This window comes from Manacus candei, unplaced genomic scaffold (assembly GCF_025592945.1).
Source record: "Manacus candei isolate 608988 ecotype Guabito, Panama unplaced genomic scaffold, ASM2559294v1 h1tg000060l, whole genome shotgun sequence".
NCBI classification, from domain to species: domain Eukaryota; kingdom Metazoa; phylum Chordata; class Aves; order Passeriformes; family Pipridae; genus Manacus; species Manacus candei.
This window is the reverse complement of record NW_026138108.1, coordinates 4664034-4690623: the sequence shown is the minus strand read 5'-3', so window position 1 is coordinate 4690623 and position 26590 is coordinate 4664034. Positions and strand designations below refer to the sequence as shown.

Here is a 26590-nt window from a genome sequence, read left to right as displayed (position 1 = left end):
TTAGTGCAATGGAAATGAGGGAAGAATCATGCCTAATATTACATTTTGGCTGGAGATTTCCTGTGGAAAACTTTGACAGGAAGAAAATTAAGTGTTTGATGAGATGAGATGTGTCACCAAAAGTATCAGCTCTCCTGACTGCTCGAAACTGAAGATTCAAATAATGGCAAAAACCCCCACTATGGTTCATATCATCAGGGCAGGAGGTTTTTTGGTCTTTCCTCTGCAGAGCCAGCATTTCCTCCAGAAGTATCCCAGACCTGTCCTCCTCACTGTATATCTCTTAAAAGATAGTGGTGCTTCACAGAAGCAGTTTTTGGTCTTTTTCATCTTTTTTTATTTCCCACGGAAAATTGTAGTTTTAATTTTCTCACTTTGGAGCATCTTACAATGGCTTGACTCAGAAAGCATTAAAAGCCTTTTAGCAGCTTTGGCTAAAACTAATTCAAATTTTGACAAGTGCTTATGTGACTGGGGTTAGTATTTCAGGTCCTACAACAGTTTATTGCTTATGGCAATTATCATTCTCCTTGAAGTGTTCCATTTAACTAAAACTGATTTTTTCAGCAAAAATAGTTTGGAATTGTCCACTGTAGCACTGAAGGACAGGCAAATAAGTAATTTATTTCTTAGTTGCTTTGGAGCCCTCTCTCTCTAACCATTTACTATTTTCATTCAATGAACCCCCATGAAGTCCTTATCAAGCCTGAAATTACAGCAAAACTTTAAATTTGAGAAATTTTTGTCCAGTTTTCAAACTTATGTTGAGAGAAATTCAACATTTACAATCATTCTGGGACACCAGTAGTTCTTTCAGGCACTTTTTTTGTTAGAAAACATAACATGCTAGGAATTTAAACAAAGGTGATGTATCAGCAAACGACTCTCAGACAGTCTGATCTCATCTCTCAGCCACGCAACATTTGGGAACAGGAATGAAGTTTGCTGCCCTTTAGCAACAGACTAACAAAGCAGACAATAGTTAAAATACCCATACAATTTAGAACACAAATGCATCTTCTCAAACCTGCCACCTCCCTTCCTTTCCCACCCCACAGAAGATAGAAATGGACTATTTGTCATCTTATAAAAGTTCTCTGGAGCAAGAGGAGGGATGTAGGCAGTCATTTTTGGTTTAGACATGGAGGCAAATAGCACCTCATTTTTCAAGCATTAACTCAATGAGAGCATCACTAGCATCATCATAAGCTCAGTTACAATCTGGACAAGATTTTGAGGAGTTCTTACAAGGGCAGCTAGAACTGCATGGCCCCAAGGACCCTTGATTAGGGGGAGAAAGCAAACTCAAAGCCCTCAAGCCAGGATGCAAACCTGGAGTGTGAGTTGGTGACCCAGTTTCCCTCCTCAGTCTGCATCTGGTGTTTTAAACCCTTCAGACCAGGGATTGTCTCTTATTGTGTATGAGATGGAAAGCACCCAAGAACAAAGGGATCCTGATCTCTGGGCATCTCAGAGATCTCTGTTGTAATACCAGTCAAAAAAAAATTGTTTTCTTACTTTTTCCGAGATTCTACTTCCATTCAGGACATGAACTGGCATGAGTAGAGGTTTAGGGAAATAAACAAGAGAAAAAGGAGAAGATCTAATGAGAGTTGGTATCCTTGGTATGCTTACTGAGCCCAGGAAGCATTTCTCATGGTTGAGTTTTTTCCTAACATCTTCTCCCTGCGTAATTTTTTGTGTCTGAGTAAGTTCTGAGATTTACACCCATTAGTGGGACATGCCTCCTCACCAGCTCTAAATTTTACTATATCTGTAGAAACCGGATTATTTTTGAAATCTCTACTCCCTTCATAAATTAGATTTAAATCGGCTTGAGAGTCCTAAGGAAGGAAATGGAGGGACAAGCAGGGGCACAGGTTCATATACAATATACATTTGCATAAAGTTTATTTCCTTAGAAAATTGGCTAGAAAAAACATGCAAAATACTTTCTCAGGTCTTGGGTGCTGGAATTAGATCTGCCCTAGTTTGCCTACATCTACCAGTCAAGGCAAACAGGGTTATGAACATGCCCATTAATGCACACTGCACTAAGTTGTGCCTGGTTATCTCCTTCAGAAAGGGGATCAGACCACAGAAAGCTGAGTTAGATGTAGAAAATAAAGAGTGGCCTTACTGAGCCAGACTGAAAGTTCATCTAACTGGGTATCTTGTCTTTAGCAGTGGATAAAACAGACATATAAGGAGGAATAAAATTCAGCAGACATATTTAATACTTTCCCCCAGTGTTCTCTTCATTTCCAAAAATTTTTACTCAGCAACTTCTTAAGAATGACATCACTACACATTTAGCAATCTCTACAGATTTCTCTTCAATGAACTTATGTTAATTTGTACTTCAGAGAAGTTTGCTGGGATATGAAGTTTTGCTGTGTTTCCTGAAGATATGGGCCAGTTTTGAAATACAGCTTTTCAGCTTGCTCACTTCTGAAGCCTTGGCAAAGAGGCAGCGGCTACCATGCAACATCCCAAAACATTCCTCCTCTCCTGCAACACACCAGGGGAGAGCACAGTGCAAAGCAGCTTTAATAACCCTAAAGCTGGACTGGGCTAGAAAACATTAAACCCACACAGCCTTTCAGATACCAGAAAATTTATTAAGATAAGAAGAGGTGCTGTCCTTTCGCATTTAAACTCTCTCCCCAGATTAGACAAACTACAGCAGTTAAAGGATTCTCATCCCACTGTAGGCTGCACCTACAAAGGGTTTTCCTGGCACAACCAAGCTTGTCAAGACTGTGACTCCCCGCTGTACTTGAACTCACGTAACCAAGCGCATAAACCTCTGGAGTGGAGATCTGGCTGTGATTCAGCCCAAAGCAGACATAAGCTCTGAGCACCTACGTTTGCTTTGTGCTTGTTTTCCACAAGTCTCTCCCCAGACAGGGCTCTGACCCAATTTTCACTGAAGTCCACAAAGGCAGCCGACCGGCTTTAGGAGCTGGATGGCACCCAGCGCCTGGATGAGTGAAATGCTATCCCACAGCTCCAGGCCTCCTGCCCCTGCAGCTCAAAGCCACCACGACTTCTGCATTCCCCCCCCAGCTTAGCGGGATGACCAGTGCCAGCCCTGGCACAAACAAAGCTGCTCAAATCCAATGTCACCATCCATGCAGGGCATGATTGCCACTATCCTCTGGCACCCTGACCTCTCCCTGCCAGTCAGCCACAAGAGCATGCCACATCTTGTGTCCACATTTTCTTTCCTAAGAAAGCCCCGAAGGGCTTCTTTGGCACATTTCACACTGCTAGTGAACAGCTCCCTTTGGCTTCCATGTTTACATCCTTGTGGTTGTTAATTTGAGAGAAGCCTTTTATTTTAGACACACACACACCCTAACTCCCTCTGCAGGGGGGGGAAAATGTGACCTTTAAGATTGTTTATACCAATCAACAAGAAGCCCTCACGCTGCCGAATTCCAAGAAACACGAGACCGTCTTGGAGTTTGGAAGAGGGAGGGGAGCATGGGCGAGGAGAAGGAGCAATCAAGGTCAGGAGTTCACAGACAGGATAAAGCAAAAGGCAAGACAGGCAGGCGGAGTGGCAGGGCATGCCCTCTCCATTCAGAGAGGCAAGGCGAGCGCTGGCAGCTCCACCAACGATGTGTGGCAGACCAGCATCACAGGGCATGGAGCCGATGTCCCAAGGCGATGGGAGGAATAAGCTGGTTGTGGTGGACTTGCAAAATGAGGGTGGCCATTTCATCCTCAGAAATCCCTCACGGGTCTTCTCCCAGCCTTGCAGCATTTCACTGACGACCAAGAAAGATCCGGGATGAGGAGAAATTATTGCAGTCCAGTTTTGCACTCTGGTGCCCGCTGTGATGAATAAAGTGTTTTTGACAAGACAAGGAGAAGGATGAAAATATTTTCCCACTGCTGAACACAAAAGTAAATAAATAAGTAAACAGACAAGCATTCAAATCCAGGAATTTCCTTTCATTGCCAGCATCAGCTTTCAAGGGAGTAGCACCACAATTTTTTTCCTAGCATTGTACTCAGTCAAATGAGCAAAGGTTGTGGTTTCAGGGATCCAAACTTCAAGTGTCCTAAGAGGCAGAGGAAGCACTGGCAGCTCAGGACTGGCATGAAACCCACGGGTGTCTTGTGCACAGAATGTCAGTACCAACAGATAGATGGACTTGCTTCAACTTCAAAGGCAGTAACACCACCATCTTAGTAGGTTCAAGACTGAGTCATTGAGGGGAAGAAGAAAAAGGGCAAAGCATCAATAAAAACCATGGGAGAATAAATGTGGTGGGATAAACTGAGATGCTGTGATACAGCACACCACTTTTGGGCATCTGGCCCAGTTCAAGGCAGGGGTTTTCAGGACAGAGGTACATTTCTCCCTCTGAGTCCTCTCCCTAAACAACACATCACAGTGGATGTCAAACTCAGCCCCAAGGTATCTGGCAAAGAGTCAGCATTTTGACAATTTCAGTTACTTTTTTGTGGTCAAAGCTCCCTATAATTCTATACAGTTACAATTATAGGGGTGCGTCTTGTTCTCATTTACATGTATCTTCTCCATTGGGTTACACAATATAACCAGAAGTGGTATTTGGCCAATGCATAGCTTTTATTTTTTATGGTGTCTGCTCAGATGTATTATTTGTGACACATTAGATACATTGGTTTCTTAACTAATAAGCCTCAGAAAATATTTTTAATGAAAGACTGTGATTTTTAAACAATCATGTTGCTGCTTCTCTATTAGCACTCAAGGATTAAATAAAACTGTGAGTAGTTGTTAGCTAACAATTGGTTACTGAAACACATGAGGTTTTTGTCTTCCCACTACTGAGGCTAAAGAAACGATGCTCCTACAATCACACTGATATTGCCCATCTGAGTCCTCATTTCAAGGCACATGCTGAATTTGAAACCACCAGGTAGATTTCTCACCCATACCTTCAGCAGCATTGAACATGCTGTGAAGGAGAATAGCAGATGGATGTCACAGCTGGCCACGCAGACATCAAAAGTAATTCTCTTTTTAAAGGCAGTTAGTTGTTCTTGGGCTTTTTTTCTTTTTTTTTCTTTCCTTTTTGTTTTTTTTAAGCAGTGCTACCACAGTTTTTCTGTCGGGTAACATGGGACTTTGACAGCATCTGGGATTTGTGTGCTAGGACAATCACCCTGTGCAAGCCCTGCACAGCTGCACTGCTGGTGGAGTGACAAATGTACTCACTTTCCTTGCTTGAACAAACTACCAAAAATCTGCTTATGAATATGAGCCTGTAGTAACGTTTGGAGGCTAAGGCCACTCATGTCATCTCTGATACTTATGTCCACTCATCTGCCAACATGCTGTTTACAATCTGAAAGATACTTCTGTTTTATTCCTGCATTGTCTCATCGGTGAAAGAGATTTGCAGGAGAGAGAGAGACAGCCTACAGAGCCACCAGTTGCTTGTTCTTCCCTGGGTCCTGTTTCCAATATAAGTGCTTGGTTTAGGTTATTGTTCCTCCTTTTTCCTCTTCATTCATTTTGGCATTCCATCTTGCCATGCAATTGGAGCTATTCAACTCAAAGATACAAAGGATTCATGAAAATGCTTAAAGACCAAACGGGTTCGCTCATCGACACAGACTGTGTGTCTTATTTTATATGATTTAGGGAATAGTAGTTCCTCTGAGAAATTATTCTCAATTCAGATCCTCAGGAAATGTGTCCTGATGGGATGTAAATGAGAGAAATGAAATGCAGATGACTCCTTTATGGCTTCAGCTCCAAGGAGGCCCATGCCACATGATTATCTTTGGTCAGCTACCTTCTGGTTACTTCCAACTCAAGCACTGCTCCTACCTGCTTAGGTTTGCAAGCATCACCCATGTTTCCTGTGACTACTGCACTACCAAGGTAGACAGCAAAGGAAATCTGGCATTTCCTTCTGATTTTCAAGTTCTGATTTTCAAAAAGCTTTGAAAGTCACAGTAGACCAGTTCCAAGAGTCAGCTCATCCTTGCAAATGAAAATGCAGATTCAGCCTGCCTAAATATTGCCAAACCCCTTGTACACAGAGTTTCCCATTTGCTGGCAACAGCTCTTCGGAAGTGCCTGTGAAGTAAGAAATACCAGGCACAGAGATTTAGCTGGAAACCAGCAGCAATCTCGTGAACTGTCACTTCTGCTTCTCTTGCTATTTTGACTTCTTCCATAGCATTGGAAAATCAAAAGGAAACAACGTAAAGGAAAGAACACTCAAAAAAAAACACAGACATTGACACAGCAAAAATCATGTTCCTCCTTCTTCCCCAAGACACTGAGATACCAAACCCAGAAGCATAATCTTGCTATTCTGATAGAAACATTTAATGGAACATTTTTCTCCATTCCATGATACTTGTCCATCTTATCATGAGACAGCATGTACCCCATCAAAGGAAAAATTGTGACAGAAAGGTCAAACACTATCTTCTCTTTCACTTGTTACCCCATCCTAGTGACCCCTCTGATTCAGTCATCAGGAGGAAACACCAGAAAACCTCTGTTGTTGAATGGACCTTTTTGTTGTAAAAACAAGGATGTCCTGCTCACACTCCCCCCCCCATTCAAAAATTACAATCTTAAAGAGGACTTCTTGAAAGAATCGTATTTAAACAGAATATAAGTACATATTTAAAAAAAAAAATAAGAAAAAAATCAGCATAATAATAAAATTGTCTCCAAAACAGAGTTTAAAATCCCAAAAGCAGGACCAGACAAGGGACTCCATGAACTCAAGTGAGGAGTTCACCCTGCTGTTGAAACTGAAAGCACTTCACACAATGTAAAGATGGATAGTAGAGTCAAACTAATGTAAAGGCAGATAGATCAGAGTTTGGTCATGGCCAAAATATGGTTCAACCCCTGGAAACCCAAAACCACAAAGGACTAAAGCAAAAAATCTAATGATAAATCAAAGATACCTGATACCTCCCAAGCTCTCTAGCTCAACAATCTTTACAACCAGCAAAGGGGCTCAGAGCTGTACTTTCTTTGTGACTATATTCTTAAATATCCAGTTTAGGTAAAAGAGTTTATTATTCCCAGGCTATGGTAAATATCCTAGCTGCAACCACAGCTGTAAAGACAGGATTATTTTGAGCATCCATCACCCACCTGACTTGAGACTTGTGCCTCATCACCTAAGTAGGGGGTGCAAATCTCATTATAACCACCAGAGTGAGTCATGTGTTACAACTTCTGTGTGTGTCCATTACACTCAAGAATAACCTCCCAGATCCTCCAGAGGGAATGGCAGAGATGGATGGACATCTCTCTTTGATCTGGGGAGCTCTTCCTCTACCTCCAGTTTGTCTCCAATTGCCTCCGAGGTCATACTATCAGGACATAAACGGCACCCCCTCCCACCCTTGCATATGAATCTCATCTCCTATCCTCAAAAACCACAAGCTACACATGTTTGCTGTTACTTCCAGATGTGTCCACAACTTGAAAAGCGGTGATTTCAGAGGAAACAAAACCTTCAGAGTTAGCAGAGCTGAGTGTCCTCCCTTATCTTCAGTGTCTGCCCAGATTGTCTACACAGGCAACACCAAACAGTTCTGGGGGACTCAGTAACTCACCACAGAAGTGTCAGCATGTGGACATATTAGAGACACAGTGCAACTTAAAGTCTCTGTCTCAGCTCACTGTCTCAGAATTCACTCCTAGAGATCTTCGGCTAAACCCCTGCTAATAGATATCTAACAAGAAATTATTTTGCTGTCCTTCCCCATGCTGGAATGAAACAGATGTCTGCAGAACAATAGAAGTGATGGCACTGACTAGGACCTGATTGCCTCGACAGATGCAGTAGCACGTACAACACTAATATATCTTAGTCCTAATGTCCTCACTCATGAAACCCTGGCAAAAGGCTTTGTCCTGCAGACATCTCCAGCCCTGGGTCTTTCTTCAGTAGCCACACTGGGGGCCCCTTTTGGTGGTCAGTCATGGGTATTGTGATGAGTAAGCACACAATGTCACTTCTGTGTGGTGCTTAATTTTCCCTTGAAGAAGTCAGAAGGAGGAGAGAGAAAGGAGACAGCCTGACTCACACCAACACCTGGAGTATTTGCTCCACAGCCAGAGTGCTGCTGAAACAAGAAGGATTGTCCTGACTTTTGGGAGTCCTTTTCAGAGCAGCTCTCTTCCTCATCAGCTGGTGACAGCCCACCCCCTCCACACCCTGTGCTGTGGGAAGTTAATTTAGAAGCCAACTTTGCCATCTGTGGACTACCCCATGCTGGGAAAACCCTCAGCTGGGGAGATCTGTTGTCTTTCCAGAGTGGCACAAAGAAACTGGAGCGTGGGAGAGAACATGGACCCAAGAATCTCTCTAATTACTTAACAAATTTCTCCATGCATCTCCCAGATTCCACCTCTTCCACTCAAAGTACCTAAACATGTAGTGATGTCTGCTGTTGACATCAGAGAAGACTCACAGCAGCACTCCTGCTGCTGCCCTCAGCTGAGTCATGACTCATGAACAAAGGGGATTTTTACCATTGTTATTTTATTATTTTCATTATTTCATTCATCATCTTAATTTCCTTCTCTCACTCCTGGCCAAAAGAGGAAGAAAGACATACACATACAAAAGAAAAGGGGGGGGAAAAAAAAGGAAAAATCCGCCAACATGGTCCACATCTGGAAACTGATTTCCCAACCCCAGAACAAAGAGTTCTGCAATTGTGGCTCCAAATCTCCTGTTTGTGTACTCCCATTATGTAAAAAGTCCTATAATAAAATCTAATGGAGAAGAAGTCCAAGAGCCAGCAAGAATTATTTGGAATTTATTAGTGAACAAGATCTATTCAGAAATCCTTGTAGAACTATAGACTGGACTAACAAAGTTATTAAGCTAAAAAAAACCCTGTAGGAGCATTTTGGTTTCAGAAAAGTTCTCCCTGTAGATCAGACTTGGCTTAAATCAATTCTTTAATCCCAGCTGAGCTACTGTGCCATTTCTGTTAATTTCCATGTTCAGAAATATCACTCTTTCTAAAGTTTAATGCTATACAGGGATGAGAAAAAACTATGAAGACACAAATAGAATGCTAAGAAGAGAAAAGATAAAAAAATTCCAGAAATCATCATTTTTCAGCAAGGAAAATGGGAACAAACAATTCCTAAGAGAGTTTAGGATGTTAGTCATTTTTGACAGCAGAAAGTTTCTTAGAATGGGTTAAAAATCTACTACTGACACTTTTAACAGAAAAGGAATTTGCAAGTCAAAGAAATGCTTGTGTGGGAAAAAATATTCAAACACATTCAGTTTTTAATTTGAAAACTGTAACACCATAGCACTTCAACAGAAAGAAAATGCATGCATTGTTGAGAAATGGCACAGTGCACCCCACTGGGGCAGAAAGAAAAGGATTATTAATTGAGAATTGTTGAGGAGAGGACATTCATTTGAGGACTTCAAAAGAAGATGCTTCTCTAACCTGCTTTATTACGTACAGATATGCCCAAGAGCCATGTGTACTTTAGCTTCCATTTCCACCTCGGGTGTAGCCTGAATGGCAACCTAACTCACTAGCACAACATTGAAAGCCAGGGCTCATGTACAGCATGGATTTGTCCATTAGCTCCAAACCAAGCATCCACAACTGGATGCATATGAAGGAAGCTACATTGTTGAACAACCTCCTGGTCATAAACTCTTTCCTCACCCCTCTCTTTTCTTTGATGTTACTGTACTTATGTTCAGCATTGAATCATTGGACTTCACCTTACATCTGGACCCTTGGGATGCATTATAGGCATGGAAAGAGAAAGGCACTACTTAATACTTTCCAAGTACAAGGAAGAGGAGATTCCTGGAAAATCAGGTTAAGACTGTCCAAAAAACTTCTTCGAAGAAACATGCCAAACTGTATATAGCTATTTATGGTGGAGATGGAAGTCAGACTGCTCTTGAAGGCAAGCGGCTGCTGTCCAGACAGAGGTTTTAATCATCATTCCAGTTAGTCACTGAAAACCAAACATATCCTAAGTAGGTGGGGAATAAGGGTTATGCCAAACAAATAGCCTCATTATTCTGCAGGAACTGCTCTAGGTCATATATGTTTACCTACATTTGTATTTAAGAAGAACCACGGATCCACAACTTGAATTTTGAATGTAGAACTTGAATTCTGAAACCAATCTTCTATCTCCATGCGTGGAATTACTCAAACTATAACTGAATTGTTCAAAATTTTTTTTAAAAATGAACAGCATTCAAAAGAAAATTCATTTACTAGCATTTTCTCTTCCCCTTCCTCAATTTTTTTTTTAATTTTTAAGTTAAAAAAACCTCACAAAACCAAGAAACTTTTTCAGCTTTATTTTCTTCATTCTTCCTCTGCTGCCTCTCTTTTCATGGCAAAACAGAATAAAAGTTGATGAGAAGGTGAGGGGGGAAAATAAAGAACACTTTAACAAAATGTTTTCATTTGTGTCTTTTAAAACTGGAAGTTCTCAGAGCTGTTTTCTACTATTTTTCTGAGATGGTTTTCAAATTTTGCCTTGCTTGCATTTTACTGTCAAATGAGAAAACTGAACTTTTTTTTTTTTGAGCTACGCTCAAAAGCATTTGCAGGAAACACTATCAGATGATCTGTATTTCTCGTGCCTTCCCTAACACACACACACACACACACAATCCAGGAACAAAACATTCTTTCTACCTGCAGATATGCTCAGCTCTCAAACCTAGCCCAGATGTGATCCAGTGACTCAGCTCACGTGCTATCTGTTCTTCTGTGAAGTATTTTAATGCTGGATCTCAGAGTCAGTAGTCATCAGTCTCTATAACACACGACTGCAATCTTCTGTTACCAGACTTACCTCTGTCGTAGTTACCCTGCTCAGAGCAATGAAAATTTAGCAGAGCATACACTCAGCTTCAGGTCTCAGCAGTCTGCAGCCTCCTTCCCTCTAAAGTCATAATTTCTCTTATTTAGAAGCAGCTGAAACACATACTCAGTTGTCTGGTTTGCATCCCAAAGACCCAAGTTAACCAGCTGAAGAGGTCTTGCATCTCCCCATCACTTCCCTGAACTGCTTCTGTCCCTCCTAGGATGCCAGCTCACCTCAGCACATAGCAGTGCTCTCCATTTTACCCCAACTGTTGCAACAGTCAGTCCATTTCTGACACTCCAGGTCTTGCAATCAGGTGAAAAGTACATTTTTTTGTTAATAAAAAACATTTTCTAGCCACCTTCATGCTTGCTTAGGAAAACTTGGAGATGCGATTTGCATCTGAATTATCTGAACACACTTACAGGCTCACAAACCAGGCAGCTGCTGTAAAGAAGTAGGTACATATTTCAGTCTTGTGATTTTTTCATCCAGCATCATGGTGTGTCAAGACTTGCCTCATGACTTTTGAATGCTGATGAGTCCAGCAACACTGACCATGAGCTCTGAGAAGTTTTGATGCTTTATTGCATGGGAAGTGGGGACTCAAGCTTGTGATGCTGATGCCTTTCAGTGCTATGATCAAGTCTGCTGTGTGTTTCAGTACTGTCCCATGGAGATGGCATGCGCAAGCCCTGCCTCACCCATTCTTGTCCAAGCCAGCCCTCTCCCTTAAGGACTTGCGTGGGGTAGAGCAATCCTTCATGGGTGCAAAAGCGAGACTCAGTCCTGCTCCTCAAAGAAATCCATGAGAATTTTTGCCTTTGGCATATTAACGGAGACAGGGTCTTGCCCAAAGCACATACCAAGGGAATAAATCCTCCAGAAATATGAATTCTTTTTGCCTCATACCAAAACATTCATAGTAAGCCCAGGCGGCACTCCGCAGCAAAACATTGGCAAGAGGAAATGCTAATAAAAAACTAAGACATCAAAAAACACCAAGAAAAACTTCCCAGAAGAAACAAACATTAGAAGAATATGCTGCCCATTCAGTCAAAAAAATGCTAACAAACGAATGCTGTCTCATGATGAAACTGAAATATTTACAGGAAGAGAGCACAGAATTTTGGCTGACAAACACAAAAAGTATCTTCTAGCACAATTCTTTTCTCTGCACAACAAAGGGGAGACAAAACAGAGGAGGGAAAATGGGGAAGTAAGGGGAGGGTGAAAGAATGGGGACAAAAAAGCAGAAGAGGAATATGTAAAGAAACTGATGCAAAAAAAACCCAACAAACAACAAAACAATAAGCAAGGGGGCACAACAGAGAGTAGAATTCACACTAGGAAGTCTTGCTGCTCCCTAGTTACCTGCAAGTAGCCAGATTCATTGGCAACTAACTCCCTTAGGCAAGCAACAGAGACTTTTTACTTGCCCTACATAAGAAGTGGAGCACTAATGGAGCCTGCCAAGAGCATGCACAAAACATTAGGCTGACCAATGGGACAATTGGGACCAAGTGAGTGGAAAGAACATGTCGATTATTAATTAATTTGTTCTATGTTCATGTCATTCTAGATGATTACATGTGTTGGTTCCCCAGCCTGAGCGTTCCTCAGTCACTAATCCCCATGATTCATGACCGACAGTTGCTCAACACGGCTGTCAATGACTTCATCACGTTGCATGGAAAATCCTCTCTAGATACATGCGTGTGCAGTGACTCACTTTGACACCTTGGGTTGACATTTGCAACATGGGCCAAGTCTGTCAATAAGACAAAGGCACTTCTTGTGAGGTTGCCAAGCCATTAGGTTGGATATCAAACAATGGAGCACTTAGGAGAAGGCAGGAAAAGGTAGCCCTCAAATATTCAGTTCATGTATGCAACAGCTGAGTGCATTGGCACAAGAAAATACTCAATGCAACAGCTCTTCTCTGGCAGCAGTCAGAAACAGTACTACAGAGTACAAAGCCTCTAGTCCATTTTCATGTCATAAGCATGGAGAACAGAAAAAATACTCTGCACAACACTTAAAGTCCACAAGAAGGAACATCCCAGGAAGCTCTCAAAGACCAAGACAGATCTTTCCATTTAGAGAGAATAAGATATTTCAGAATTGACAGTCATCAGGAAAAGCCTGAATCAGAAGAAAAATATTACATAAAATAGCACTCAGGTGTCACCTGGGAAGAAGAAGTAAGATATACCATAAATCCAGGCATGTGGGATACAAGAACCTCCAGCCAGGACTGGACAGCAGAGCAGCTGTCTCAATCCATTTCCACCCTGGAGGCACACGTGAAAATGGGAGCTGTAAACAGAAAATCAAATAAATTGTTTCTCCTCTCCATTGGAGAAACTGAAACTGAGAAGGTGTTCATCAGTTCTCTCAACCTCTTCTGCAATCCTTTGTAAAGTCTGTAAGAAAAATCAAAGCCAAAAAGAAAGATCTTGGAAACAGTATGTAGTATGAGTCCAGTATTGCATCCTACATGAAAAAAAGCATGATGCACATAGAGATGCTCAGAGGGAGTATAAGGGAAATGTTTTCACTGAACAATGGTTTTAAACAGTGGATGAAAACTACTACCCTAGTGGCTCTGGTGACTTGGTTCTTTCTGCAAGAAAATAAGCATAAGCGGGTAAAAATCAAGTCATTTTGTTTAGGGAAACCTGAATTTTCCATTTGAAATGAGATTTTATCTTGCTATAACTTTTTTTGTTTGTGTCAAGTCTAGAACCTCGAGTGCTTCATTGTACATGGAAAAAAAATTCCTTTTTTTAGTTTTTAGTTCAGCAAGGAAGTCAAGAAAAAGTTGTTTGATTCCTCCCATCTTCCCTGGTGTATCAGTCATCCACTCAGCCCTATTCCCAGTCATTTCAAAAGCAGATGCACCTGCTTCCCAGGCATCCTGGAACTGAGGCACTCACAAGTGCCTCTCAACCACTATAGAAAAAAAAATTTGGCAACAGTAAAAGAGACTGTAGGTAGCACCATGATCTCTAAGAAACCCAGAGTTAATGCTGTGAAAAGAGGCACAAGCAAGGCCTGTTGTATCTGCTAGGATTTGCTGCAGTTCTGTTTGTATAATCACAGATGCTCTGCAGCAGAGGAGGAAGGACAACCTGATGGAGGACACATCTCCTAAGTGAGAGTGTCCAAGTATCCTGCTGCTCCTTCATAGGCCTGGTGTTGGTAGCAGCTGGACTTGCAGTTGTCCTCACCTCATCATGTCATCATAGCTATGGGGAAATGCTTTTTTCCATCTAACTTCAAAGCCCCCCAAGCTGGTGTTGACCCCATGGGGAGAGAAATCACAGCTGTTGATCATGGCACCTATTTGTTCACATTTTGCCAAGCTAATAGTTAGCCAAGGACAATATATGATCACGTCAAGGAGATTTACATGGCACTTTAAGGCTCTTGCACCTTCCTAAGGGCACAAGAGAAGGCATGACATAGCCAGCTCTCCCCATTGCTCCCCAGAGAATGCTTTACTCACCACAGCCATGCCCATTTCTTTCTGCATCCCTCTGGCCCTGCTTCAATAAGTGACACCCATTCACATGCCAGGCAAGCCATGCTGCTGTTCCCCTGACTGGAGCTACTTGTTACCCTAGATCAATACTAAAAAAAAAATATTAAAAAAAAAAATAGCTCTCCCTTGGGTATCATGCAGCGCATTCCAGTTCCTCCCCAGTCAGTGTTTGTGCAGTGGTTTAAATACATGAAGAGTTACATAAATGCTAACTATTATTATAATGTTCCCCTCCTTCCAGTCAACTCCCCCCCCCAGACTCACAGAAACATTCCCCACCTCCCATTTTAGCACGTTCATGTAATCAGAAATTACCCTGTTTTCATTTACCCTGCCCTTTGCCATATGATCCTGGCCCTCAGAAGCTTTAAATAGTCTGCATTATTATGAAGGCTTGTTAGGACTTGTCCCTAATCATTCCAGGAATAATCCTTGATGGGTTGTTTCAGACTGTGTGTGAATATTTGTACAAGCACAGAGCTCTGGCTTGCTTAAGTCCCTCTCAGAAGGGGGATTGAAGCTTCATCTTCAGTACAGAATGAATGGCACATAGTGGGGGCCATGAGTGGCAATGAACCCGTTGTGTCTGCATATGCTAAAGTTCTTTCTCTTTCGAGAAGATCTAAAATGAAAAGGTACATTTCAGAAAAGAACAGGAGGACCATATCATTATGTGTTGATGGATGCCGAGCAGCAGAAATCAACCTGCCCTTTAAATGCATGGACACTAAAAATGGTGCAGTCAATGCTTCCCAGAATTGTGCTTGTTACAGATGGCCCCAGAGCTCACACTGTTTGTACACAAGAATTCCTGTGTTAAATACTGAAATATAAGCTCTCTACTGGGGCTACAATCCCTGTTGTCTACCTTAAGATGGTGATATAAACTGAGAAAAGAAACAGAGGAATCTGATGATTAATAAATCTGTTTCTCAAAGGCTGGCAATCGCAATTTCAATGTTATCTGCAGGATAAATCTGCTTTTCTGACTTGGTTTCCAGATGCAAACTTGAAGAAAAACAAATCACACAGGAGCATGACAATACAAAGACTTATGCCATGTAGGCTGCAATGTGTATCAGGCAGGGCGAACAGATAACTAGGCCTTTGTTTACCTGGGGTCACATTAGTCCACTGAGATAAAACTACTGGTGTTTGGAGGTTTTTGCAGTCATAATATGCATTGACAATATTATCTCACCCACTACATTCTCATGACACCATACATACCAAAATGGTAAGTGGGAAGCAGCTGAGAGACACATGCTCAAACAATATCATGACAAAATGCCTTTGCACCACAGATCAGCACTCAGTCTGTCCAACCATGTAGCCTTAATGTTTTCAGATGATCTTTGAACATTTTGCTGGGCATCTCACCATCTCTAGGACACTAGAAGTGGTATCTGAGAGAACTAAGATCAAGAGAGGAGGTTTTGGTGCTTGTCTTTTCATCTCTAAAGCTTCTCATAGGTATCAAAAAAGAGAAAGACTATACAAAGTCTTTTGGAACCATGAGATGCTGATGTGGTCATCAGCAGGATGGTTTGGAGATTTTATCTGACATTAATATCCTGTAGTTAAGTGCTTGGTAAAAAAAAAAAAGACAACAAACAAACAAAAACCCAAACAAACAAATACTGCCCTCCCCCCCCCCCAGAAAAAAAAAAAATAAAGGCAAGTTATTTGCAGCACTTCTATTTATTATGTGGGCTACCAAGATGAAATCAGCGCTTAACAAAAGGGGAACAAGGGAAGCTGCCTAAATGCCTGGGTGGAAAAAGGACAGCAAATGGAAGGAAGTGCTACATGAAACCACACAGACTGAAACTGAGATAGGTGTTAAGCCTTGAGACCCTGGACGCCAGGGGTGCCCCTACTGTGGGCCTATTGAGGGGATCACAAGCTGCCAAACAAAGACATTTGGAAAAGCTTCCAGCCATGCTGAAGACAGTCCATTTTCTTGATAGGGAGTTGGCTCACCCACAGGAGTATCCACCTTCTTATGTGGACATCGCAGGCAAAACTGAAATAATATAAGAAAATTCTTTAAAGGGAAAATTCCTGCATTGCTATAGTCCATGAAAGATTTTGCAAAGGAAATGTCATTGTTTTGCACTGCAGGCAGCCACACAGAGACAGGCAGAGGTGAATTTATCTTACCTAAGAGCACACAGCTAAACCAATAACAGAGCCAAGTATGGAGGAGCTTTGATATTCTGATCATGGAACAAAATATGGCTCTTCAGTCCCCTGGCATCCTAGGCCACAGATCTGAGGTCACAAAAGTGGGAATACTCAGACTCTTTAGGAAGCCACATATTTCTGCTATAATACAAAGTTAGGCTCAAACGAAGTTGCTGAAGAAGATGGACTTGGCTTCTTCATGGGCAGAACCTTCTGAGGGCCAGCACTGGCTGCTCTCCTTAAATACAGGTATTGGCAAGCAGGGAAGGAACTTGAGCACACTCAGCACTAAAGCATGGGACATTTCTTCAGGGTGCGAAGTCAAATTTTGCACAAGGGTAAACCAGTGCTGCAATGAGCAGACAGTTACAGAAATTATAGCAGTGGCACACTCAAGCAAAAAATATTCTTCAACATATGCAAGGAGAACAGAGTCTGTAGAGGAGACAGAAAGGAGTTACACCTAAAACAAATAAATACATAAATAAAAATAAATAAATCTGTGAAAGCAGGTCCTACTTTAAAGTTGGAACTCAAGGTGAAAAATGCAATAACAACCAGTCATTCCTAGAGAAGCTCCCCTCAAAGAGGAGCCTGAGGACACTGTGAGCACAGCCTCATTCTAATGGATGTTCAAGTAAACACGCAGGGGGGTCCTTACACTATTTCACCATGTGGACCGCGCTGAGTTGTCCAAATTAGAAACTGAGACTCCCTGCAAACTCCAGAGAGAAGGGCAGACATTTTTTGAACATGATTCAGAGCCCAGAGGGTAGGAACCTAGCTCCTGTTCTACTTATGTGGTCCAAACCGCCCCCAGAGGTGCCTTCCCCTCTTCTTAGTCCACACTCAATGTTTAGGCTGCCTGACATAGGTTCCCTACACTAAATGGTGAATATTACACAATGACAGCAAATTCCTGAAATCTTCTCTATGTGGTAAGCATGGTATGAGCCCAGAGGGAAATAACAGAATCTGAGATGGGGAACCTGATTCTGCCTCATAGCCTGGAATGGCAGAGTTGTAACAAACACTATTTTTCTTTATGACTGTTATTTATTTTAGAACTTTGATGAAGTCTGACACATGCTAAAGATGGAAGAAGAAGAAGCAGCTACTTTGTGCATCACTAGATATGTGCATAAAATGGAGTCCTGTTCTCAATAGGAGGAGTAAAAGCTCAGCTATTCCAGATGATAAAATCAGATCTTCTGTAAAGGTGCTATGGAGAGATCATACAATAACTGCAAACATGAAATAGAAGATTTTACTGAACTCAGAAGGACTAAAAGGTGTTGACTTAATCCATGCTAATAGTTGTGCTGGACACAGCTGAATTTGAATTTTAAAAAAGAGCAGTTTCAGCTCTGGATGCTTTGAGCATCAGTCACTACTGACACACAGCACATTAATTATTTAGCTATAGTTAACTATTGTATTCTTTACAGGTTATCAGCCAGGAATGACACATTCTCTTCAAGTATGAAAAAAAATTACATACAGGAACAGAGGAGGTAAAACTGTGGAACAGGATTTTGTATGTTGGACATTGTAACACCTTATCAGGCCTCAGACGCGTGAGATCAGAAATGCCAGCTGGAACCCACAGGGCTTATCTGGGCACTCACAAGCATAGGAAGAACGAGAGCCAAAGGAGTTTTATTCTATATGAATCCCTGAATGCTGCTGCTGTAGATAAGGAGCAAAGTCCCAGGTTCCACTAAGTCAATGACAAATCTCAGTTTGACTTCATTTGGGCTGGGATTTCCTGCTCAGCATCAAGGGGTGAAAACCACACTAGGCACAGGAAAAAGGCAGCAGAAACTACTGAACTTGTGCATGGCTCATAGCTGCAATTGTTTTGCAGCCAGCATGAACCTACCTGCAGTAGATGGGAATGGTGGTTGATGGGTTGTTTGGTTTTGGTTTTTTGTTGTTTGTTTGTTTTTTTTTTTGCTCAGCTAGTAGCCAGTCCAGTTTCCTGAGGTTTAGGACCAGACTTTATGGGGGTTTAGGGATAATTTTTGGTATATGAGGAGTTACCCTATGCACAAAGCAACAAAGCTTAACAAGTCACCTATTGTTGAAGGGGTTCCTGGGGCAGAAACCTTGTTCTCATCAGAGACAACCCTCTGTCTGCCAGGAAACAGAAAAGGTGTTTACACAAAAAGAAGAAGAAGAAACTCCCTGTCCTTTGAGGGCATCCAAAATGCTTCAGGCTACACCTCCCCTGAGCAAGATATAGACCTCAAAGACAGCAGTAGAAAAAAAAAAGCAGGTACCATGCTCTAAGTATTAGAGTAAAAATCTCACCACTCATTCAGTGCTAACATGCTCTCTGATTGGGGGGCCCTAGTTATTGCCATGAGACAACATGTAACAAATTTCAACCTGCTGTTGATGTTGGTACTGCTTTTGAAAATAGTCCAAATTTAAAGCGAAAGAGAGGCAAGCGCTTTTTCAGTTTCTTTTGCCTGTTTCTCATGGAATCTTGATTCTCCTGTAATGGTTGTGAGAGCAAAAGGAGCACCCACGAGCGTGGTGCCTGCATTGCCCATAAGCTGTGCCAGCAGAAGCCGCGGCAGGGCCAGCAGGGATCTGGGGAACCTCTCCCACCTCTTTCCAGCCACCACAGTGACCTTCCAGCCCACTCCAGTCACCTCAGCCCAACACTTTGCAGGAACGAGGCCACCCTCAGCCACATCGCAGCTGCCCAGGCTGGCGTAGGACACCCCAGTGCCACCAGGAGAGAGAGCAAGGGCTTGTTTTCACCCTTTGGTGTTGCCTCCTCTCCCTTGCTCTGGGTGTGTGGGCTTTTTACATGCCAATTAAGTGCAGGCTGGGGCTGGGGTGGAGGTGCAGCACGCCGAGCCTCCGTCTCGCTGCCTCCGTACTGTCACCTTCCATTAAGCAGCTGGCGGCCGAGAGAAGTGGAGGGAAAAGCCAGCGGCATGTTTGGTTTGCTGTTTTTGTGGGCACTTTACAACTTCAAAGGCTTCCCTCTGGTTCACAGGGGGCAAGGGGCAGAGGTCAGTAGGCACGGTTTGACCTCCCTTTCACCTCCTCCCCGAAAGAGAGACACACACACACACACACACACACACACAGGAAGAAGAAAAGGAAGACGAAATCCTGGCAAACACTTTTATCCTCTAATCTTTCTTCGCCTTAGTGCTGTAGAAGCTTTGTCCAGCAGACAAATGCCCTTCGAAGTCTGACACTTCCATGCTGGACTCTTCCTCCTCTTGTCCAAGGAGAAAAATAAAGCAAAACACAGCACAACAGAATCGTGGGGAAAAAAAATTTAAAAAGGAAAACCTTGCTCTTAGGGGCTGCATTTTCTCATTTTTTATTTTTTGGGGGGGGAGGGGGGGAAGGTTTTTTGGTTGTCTTTTTTTGCCCCTAGTTAAATAGCTATTCCTCTATATGTAAGCCCACCAACTGCATATGGGAGGGAGAAAACAGACATGATTGTTCAAGATCCAGCTTGGGATGTAAAAAATGCATTTTCTTGTCTTTAAAGACAGCATTGTTGTATTTATTTATTTATTTTTAATGGCAAGGTCGCTAGCCCGGGGCACTGAGGAGTATGTTCGAGTTTCAGAAAGCTCTCCACAGCTGGTGATTATATCCCTTGCAGTGCATACAAAGACATTGAGAAAGCAGCAGAGAAAGTAAACAGTATCACTTCTGGGGATGGAGGGGGAGAGGAGGAGGGGGGCAGAGGAGGAGGAGGAGAAGAGAGGCAGATGAAATTTAAACTGGCGGTCAGCCCAGGCACCAACTTAAAACAATACAGTGAGAGGAAGCCAAAAAGGAAAAGAAAAAAATGAAGCAGAGGGGCGTGTATAGAGACACGCAATGTGTGCACACGCGTGTGAATGTGCGCAAAGCAAAGCTACAGCAAGAAAAGGAAGGGATGAGGTTGCAAGCCCAGGTTTCGAGAGCCATCCCTGGAGGTTCATCACGGAGCAGAACAGCTTGCAAGGGGAGGTTTTGGGGGCAAAGCCATCATCCTCAGTGTAAATACATCTACAGGCATTTCTAATCAAGGATAGTTGTTCATCTCTCTCAAGAATGAGGGAAGGGAACACACATGGTCCAGAAACAGCAGTCTCAGCCCTGTTACCTCCTGCATCCTTAAAACTAAGAAAGGGGCAGGCAAATCCGGGCCATAATCTAGTGGCTGATGCCCTTCTGTCTGGCACAACACAGACTTGGGCTATGCTTGTCTTTCTGCTTTGGAAATCATGCTCCTCATTGACTTGAGGCAGTTTAATCTTAAGCTACTGCCTTTCTCCAGCATTTTGTTTTGCCAGTTCGGGAGAAAACAGAGTCACGACTGGGTGGTGTTTTGGAGAGCCAAATGTTTTATGGGTTACAGCACAGGGTACAAACTGGATGCAATTTGGTCCAAGCCTCTGCAAGCCCTCCTCACACAGACTGGTCCTGGGTGCTGGCTGTGGCTCAATCCTCACCTAACAGTTCTGGCTGTGTTAGATCTTCTCTGGTCATGCTGACCTTGAATTCACTGCAATAAGGTTAATCATCTTAGTGTGGGGGAAGGGAGAGGCAAGCTTTTTGGAACATCCATCTGCCTGGGAAAGGCTAACAAGCCCTCATTTATAGACGTCTATACATGTGCCTCAGCAGAAATGTAGTTGGAAAGCTTCTGGAGAGACAGTGTACCTTAAAAAGATCAGAGCAGCCTGTTCTTTGGGCTGCCCATGCAGTTTTCTGCTACCTTTCTCACCCAGAGGAGTCAGGCATCCAGCAGGTTGATGTGTTCTCTAAAGCACTCCAGCAGTTGCCCTCTCCTCCAAGAAACAACACAAATCTTGAGGCCACAGCTGCAAGTCCTGGCAAACTATGGCTCTCACCCCATATGGGAGAGCAGCGATGTAGCTACATTTCTGGCTGAGCTTCAGCACCCTTGGTGGTATTTTACAGGACAGGTTGGTCAAGAGACATGAACTCCAAGTGCTTACTACTTAGTGTGTTGTTATTTTGAATTAAAGGCCTCCCCAGACAAACACTTCTGCTAGCTCACTGGCCTCCTGTGCAACAAGACTAGCTGGCTCAGTCCTTCTCTGACCAGGATTTAATCCTTCACTCTCTATCACCAGTTTGAGAAGGGAAGATGCATAGTAATAGGGGGCCTTTTGCGCTATACTTTGCTGCTTCTACATATGGCCTGGAGCAGAACCAGACAAAGCAGACTTCACTGACAAATACAGCAAACAGCACTGCACTCTACAAAGGGTTTCTCAGTTCCCACCACCTTGTGAAGATTTGGTATGGATTCAGCTGATCTGGCAGCTTCTCGGAGGGCTTCTTGCCCTATCTCCTTGGCACGTGTTGCATTTAAAATCTTCGACCACAAAAATTTTCAGCTCCTACAACTGATTTCTCAAGGGTGATGGTAAATTAGATTCTTAGCATCCCATTAAGTAGGGCCAATAATTCAACATTATTTTGAGACTTAAGTGACTATGGTACTGAAAAGAGATTTCATTTCATTTTCATCAGACACTCTAAATTTAATTTATGCACTGTTTACTCACAGGTAGTTTTTGTCTTGAACAATGCTACTTACAATAGGCAAAAATCTAGTTAGATATTAAGAAAAAAGATTCACATTTAAAGCTAGTACTGGAATGGGCTGTTCAGAGAGGTTGTGGAATCTCCATCCTCAGAGAAGCTCAAAATTGGACTGGGCAAGGCCCTGAGCAACCTGAATTCATTTGGCCCTGCTATGCAAGGGCTTGAACTGATGACCTCTGGAGGTCCTTTCCAACCTATATTAGTCTGTGACCAGGAAGGCCACGTCAGAACCTGCCCAAGATACATACAGTACCTCATGTCCAAGTACAAACATCAGCATGGAGGCACCCCTGTTGTGGTGTTTCCAATACAAATATTGCCATGGTTACCTTTTGATTAAAACAAACTCAGTTATATTTGTCTGCTTCCTAAGGGTAACTATGCAGTCAAGCTGAAATAAGAGATTCTGAGTGCATTAAATCTCAGGTGTTGAGTCTGTGAGCCCACAACCACCTTATGCATCCAACTGCAACCAGACCATGCAAAGGGGGAATCCAGGTGGCTGAACCCAGCAGACCAGCACTAGCAAACTCCAGGCAACACTGACACTCCACATGGGCAGAGTCTGGCTTGCAGATGAAGGATGGGAGCAGGTCACCAGCCTCCTCTCCATTCAAGCATTGACCAAAAGCAATCTCACTCTCCGTTCCTGCACAAAGAGCAAATTGTTTTGGTTTCAACCAAGTGAGTCCATCTTCACTTTCCTTGCAGGAAATGCACTGAGGTCTTTTTGTGGTGAGGAAAAAAAAAAAAGTTTCTATAAAAAGTAGTGTCTTCGCCTACCTAGGCACGTGGCTAACAAATATAAAGATCACCATCTAGTGGCTTACAGGGAAGATACCATCTGTCATATGTCTGCAAGTTTGATGACCGATAAAGTTGTTGTTACAACATATTACAATTTATTCTTGCCTTCAGCTTTTAAGTGAGTCAGGCACCTACACAGCCACGGACACAGACAAGTTTCTCATCCACAGAAAACTGATATTCATTTCTCCCTGCAATCAAACACTGACCTCTTCCTCATCCCCCTTTTTCCCTTCACCCCTACACAGGATTTGGGCACATGGTAAGGGATTTATGACTTACTTTAAGGTTCAGAAATTAGAAATTAGATGCCTATTGTGAACCAAGCAAACTCCTATAGCAGTTAATATAAGGAGGCAGATAAAAACAGAGGTTGATGCATCCCATCATTTTGCATGGAGAAGGAAGACAGCTAGGATGAACCCTCCTTATGAGATCCCACAGCCTGGAAAACCAGTTACCCAGCAAGTATGAAAGCCTCTGGAAAACTTGGCCTGTGAGCAGCCCATGGGATAGTTTATGCCAACCCTTTTCCGTTTGCCTCACTGGAAATCATCCAAGTTGAAATATTCCTGAAATACTCCTCAATAGAAAGACACATCTCCAATTTCTGACAAAATTTTCATTTCGCTGGAATAGTTCTGATGAGTTTTAGTTCTTGTTCTTTGAGGAAAGATTGGGAGAAACATCATTATAGGTACCTCTGGAAAGTTCTACTCATTCCAGGGAAGGTCTTACATTAACATGACTGTGATGCTCCTAGTCCATAATCTAGCACAAGTACTCCTTGGAATCTTTGTGCTGGGCCACATAGGCCACCCCTAAAATCACATCCAACCACATACTTCAGAGGCACGTAAAGAGATGAAGTACTACCAGTGCACGGGTCACTCATTTCAGTGGTACTGAATGCCACGTGGCAAGGCCAGATTTGAAGATAACAGAGGACACAGTTTAATTCTAGACTGCATTCTCTGACTACTTCACAGAAGCAGCCCTCCACATTTTTACCAAGCCAGTCTAATGGCTTAGTACCAGAACCAAATCATATATCTAAAGCATCATTCTGGCACATCTTCATGTCAAGTTCTCAATTTTCCAGGCTGTCTAAACCCACACTGTATTGATGGAAATGATAGAAATATGCAATGTATCAGTTATATTGCATATTTCTAACGGCCTCCCTTAAAGCCTACAGGTGGATATCATTCCCTTCTCTAACATAACTAGTGATAGGATGAGAGGAAACAGTCTCAGGCTGCACCAGGGAAGGTTTAAATTGGGTATCAGGGAAAATTTCTTCATCAAAAGGATTGTCAAACACAGGCAGCTCAGGGAAATGGTGGAGTCACCATCCCTGGAAGTATTTAAAAGCCGTGTAGATGTGGCCCTTAGGATATGGTTTAGCGGTGGACTTGGCAGTATTTTGTTAATGGTTGCACTCAAGGATCTTACAGATCTTTTCTAACCTCAATGATTCGATTTTATGATTTCTTTGCATCACCCAAGATGCAGCCACCCGTTACACATATTTGTGGTTATCTGGAGATAAAGAAACTGGAGTATCAAAATCCATCTTCCTCTGTGATGATACAAGATAAGGAGAACTGTGATCACTAAGGCACAAGAAAAACCACTTACAGAAACCACCAAATTTGTATGGCATTCATCACATCTCTCTCTAGCTGACAAAAATATATATCTATGATAGTCAGCTAGTCTCCTGTTACAAGCTCTGGAGAAATTAAGAAGTACAGAACGAAAGTAGCTTGGACGCTTCATGTAAGTTGGGACAAACTAATCTGTGGGGTTGCTCATCCCCTTCTCCTCAGAGGGCAGGCAGTCTAGATAAGCAACTTCAAGGGTTGAGGTTAGATTGGAACTCCATGCTTTGAACTTGAAAGGGATATGGTATCTCTTTGTGGTCTTGGGATCTGAACAGCAATCAACATGAACAAGAAATTCATCAGCGCTCCTAGTGGTTACATTGTCCTCCAGGGGACTTTGCATCCGGCTCAAATGATGGACAATTTTCCATAGTCTCAGCAATAGCTTTTGTGGGGTATAAAGGCAGGACCCCTGCAGACCAGAAGTAAGATTCAACGCAGTGGGCCTAGAAACCACTGCATGCCTTTAGTTAAATTTGGCTGCTGAAGGGCAGCTCTAGTGGGATGAGGCAAAGAAGTGCTATTTTCCCTCAGGAAAGTTAGCTTTATTTTCTAAAGGTTAATGAGAAATAGAAGAAAATTAGGCTAGCCAAAAGAATGAAAATAAATGGGTTTTTTCTTCTTCTTTCCCCCTCGTTTTTCAGAAAAAATGCATGGCTTTGGTTTTTCTGCAGGCAGTTGCTTCATATCAGTGTACCATGTGGTGACTCAGACATGTTGTTATTACAATCCAAGCCAAAGGGGAGATACATTTTATGAGATACATGACTTCCCCTTGTCTTTCCATACTGTATGCTTTCCTAAACAAGGGAAAAAACACAGTGAAAACTTTGAGGACAGTTTGTAGTGCCTCTTGGCAGGTTGTAGACTGACAAGCTTTCAGCTAGCAAAGCTAAGAGAAACTCAGATTGGCAGCAAGCTCACATGCAGCATCAAGGGCAGAATTTGGTTCTAAATTCCAAAAAGCATTAGAGGGTAGGGCAGGTAGAACAGTAAAGATTTAGAGCTTTTAACATACACCTAAATGGAACTAAGAGGAAAGGGGTTTTGGTGAGAGCTGATCTAATGCCTACAGACTCACCACTGGGATTCAGCTACTTTTGCTCAGCTGACAAGCAATAAAGCATTCAGATGCAATAAATCCAGTGCACTTAAACTAGATGTCCAGAAGAGCCAAGACCACCTGTAAATCAGGTTGCTTCTCCTATATTCCCCCCCCCCCAGCAAAAATTGACCTGTCTTAGTTGCACACCCAGATAAGAACAGCAAAAAAGTTATATATCCTGAAAACACTCTGTGAAGGGTTGCAAGAGCTCTCAGCAATTTGAGTGCAATGCCCCACATTCAACCCTTTGGTGTGAATGGACAGTAACTACTGTGCAAAACTCATCTATGGTAGGGGGGAAATCTGGCCTCCAGCTGACAAGTTTTTTTTCCTAGACACAGGTCTGCCTTTTGAACTCCAAAACCTTTGACCATTGTGAAGCCACCAGGCCTCAGGGGCACATGAACTAAAAATAAATAAAAGACTCGAGGTGCATCTGGTGGAGCCAGTGATTTCAGGGAGAGGTTACAGAGGTAACATTTTGACTGTGTTTAAATGCTGCACAAAGCCAAAAGTGTTAAGAAACCCTCACCCGTCCCATACAGGTAGAATATGAGAGCTTTTAAAGTTTAAAACAATCATCCAATCAGAGGAGATATCAGATGGCTCCAAGTAACAAAGACATATTCTTTCGAGTCAAGTTATGAGAAGTATTCCCTAGGGGAATGCCATACAAATCATCTGATCTACTAGATGCTTGTGGCACTCACCACATGTTTTCTGTTCCTTCCCAGAGATGATGTTTCTCTGGCACTAAGAACATTGTCATTCTCAGTCTACTCTGACAGGCCAGATGTATGCAAATAAAA

At 42.6% G+C, this 26590-nt stretch overlaps 1 protein-coding gene across 1 annotated transcript in view; it reads left to right on the top strand.

Annotated features, from left to right (window-relative positions):
- The window catches only part of IGF2 (insulin like growth factor 2), a 171660-nt gene extending 147382 nt beyond the window's left edge, over positions 1-24278 (top strand). Inside the window, exon 5 of the transcript XR_007907222.1 lies at positions 24267-24278. The gene's annotated coding sequence lies outside the window, so the exon portion shown is untranslated. The remainder of the gene's footprint in view (positions 1-24266) is intronic.
- Positions 24279-26590: the final 2312 nt, after the last annotated feature.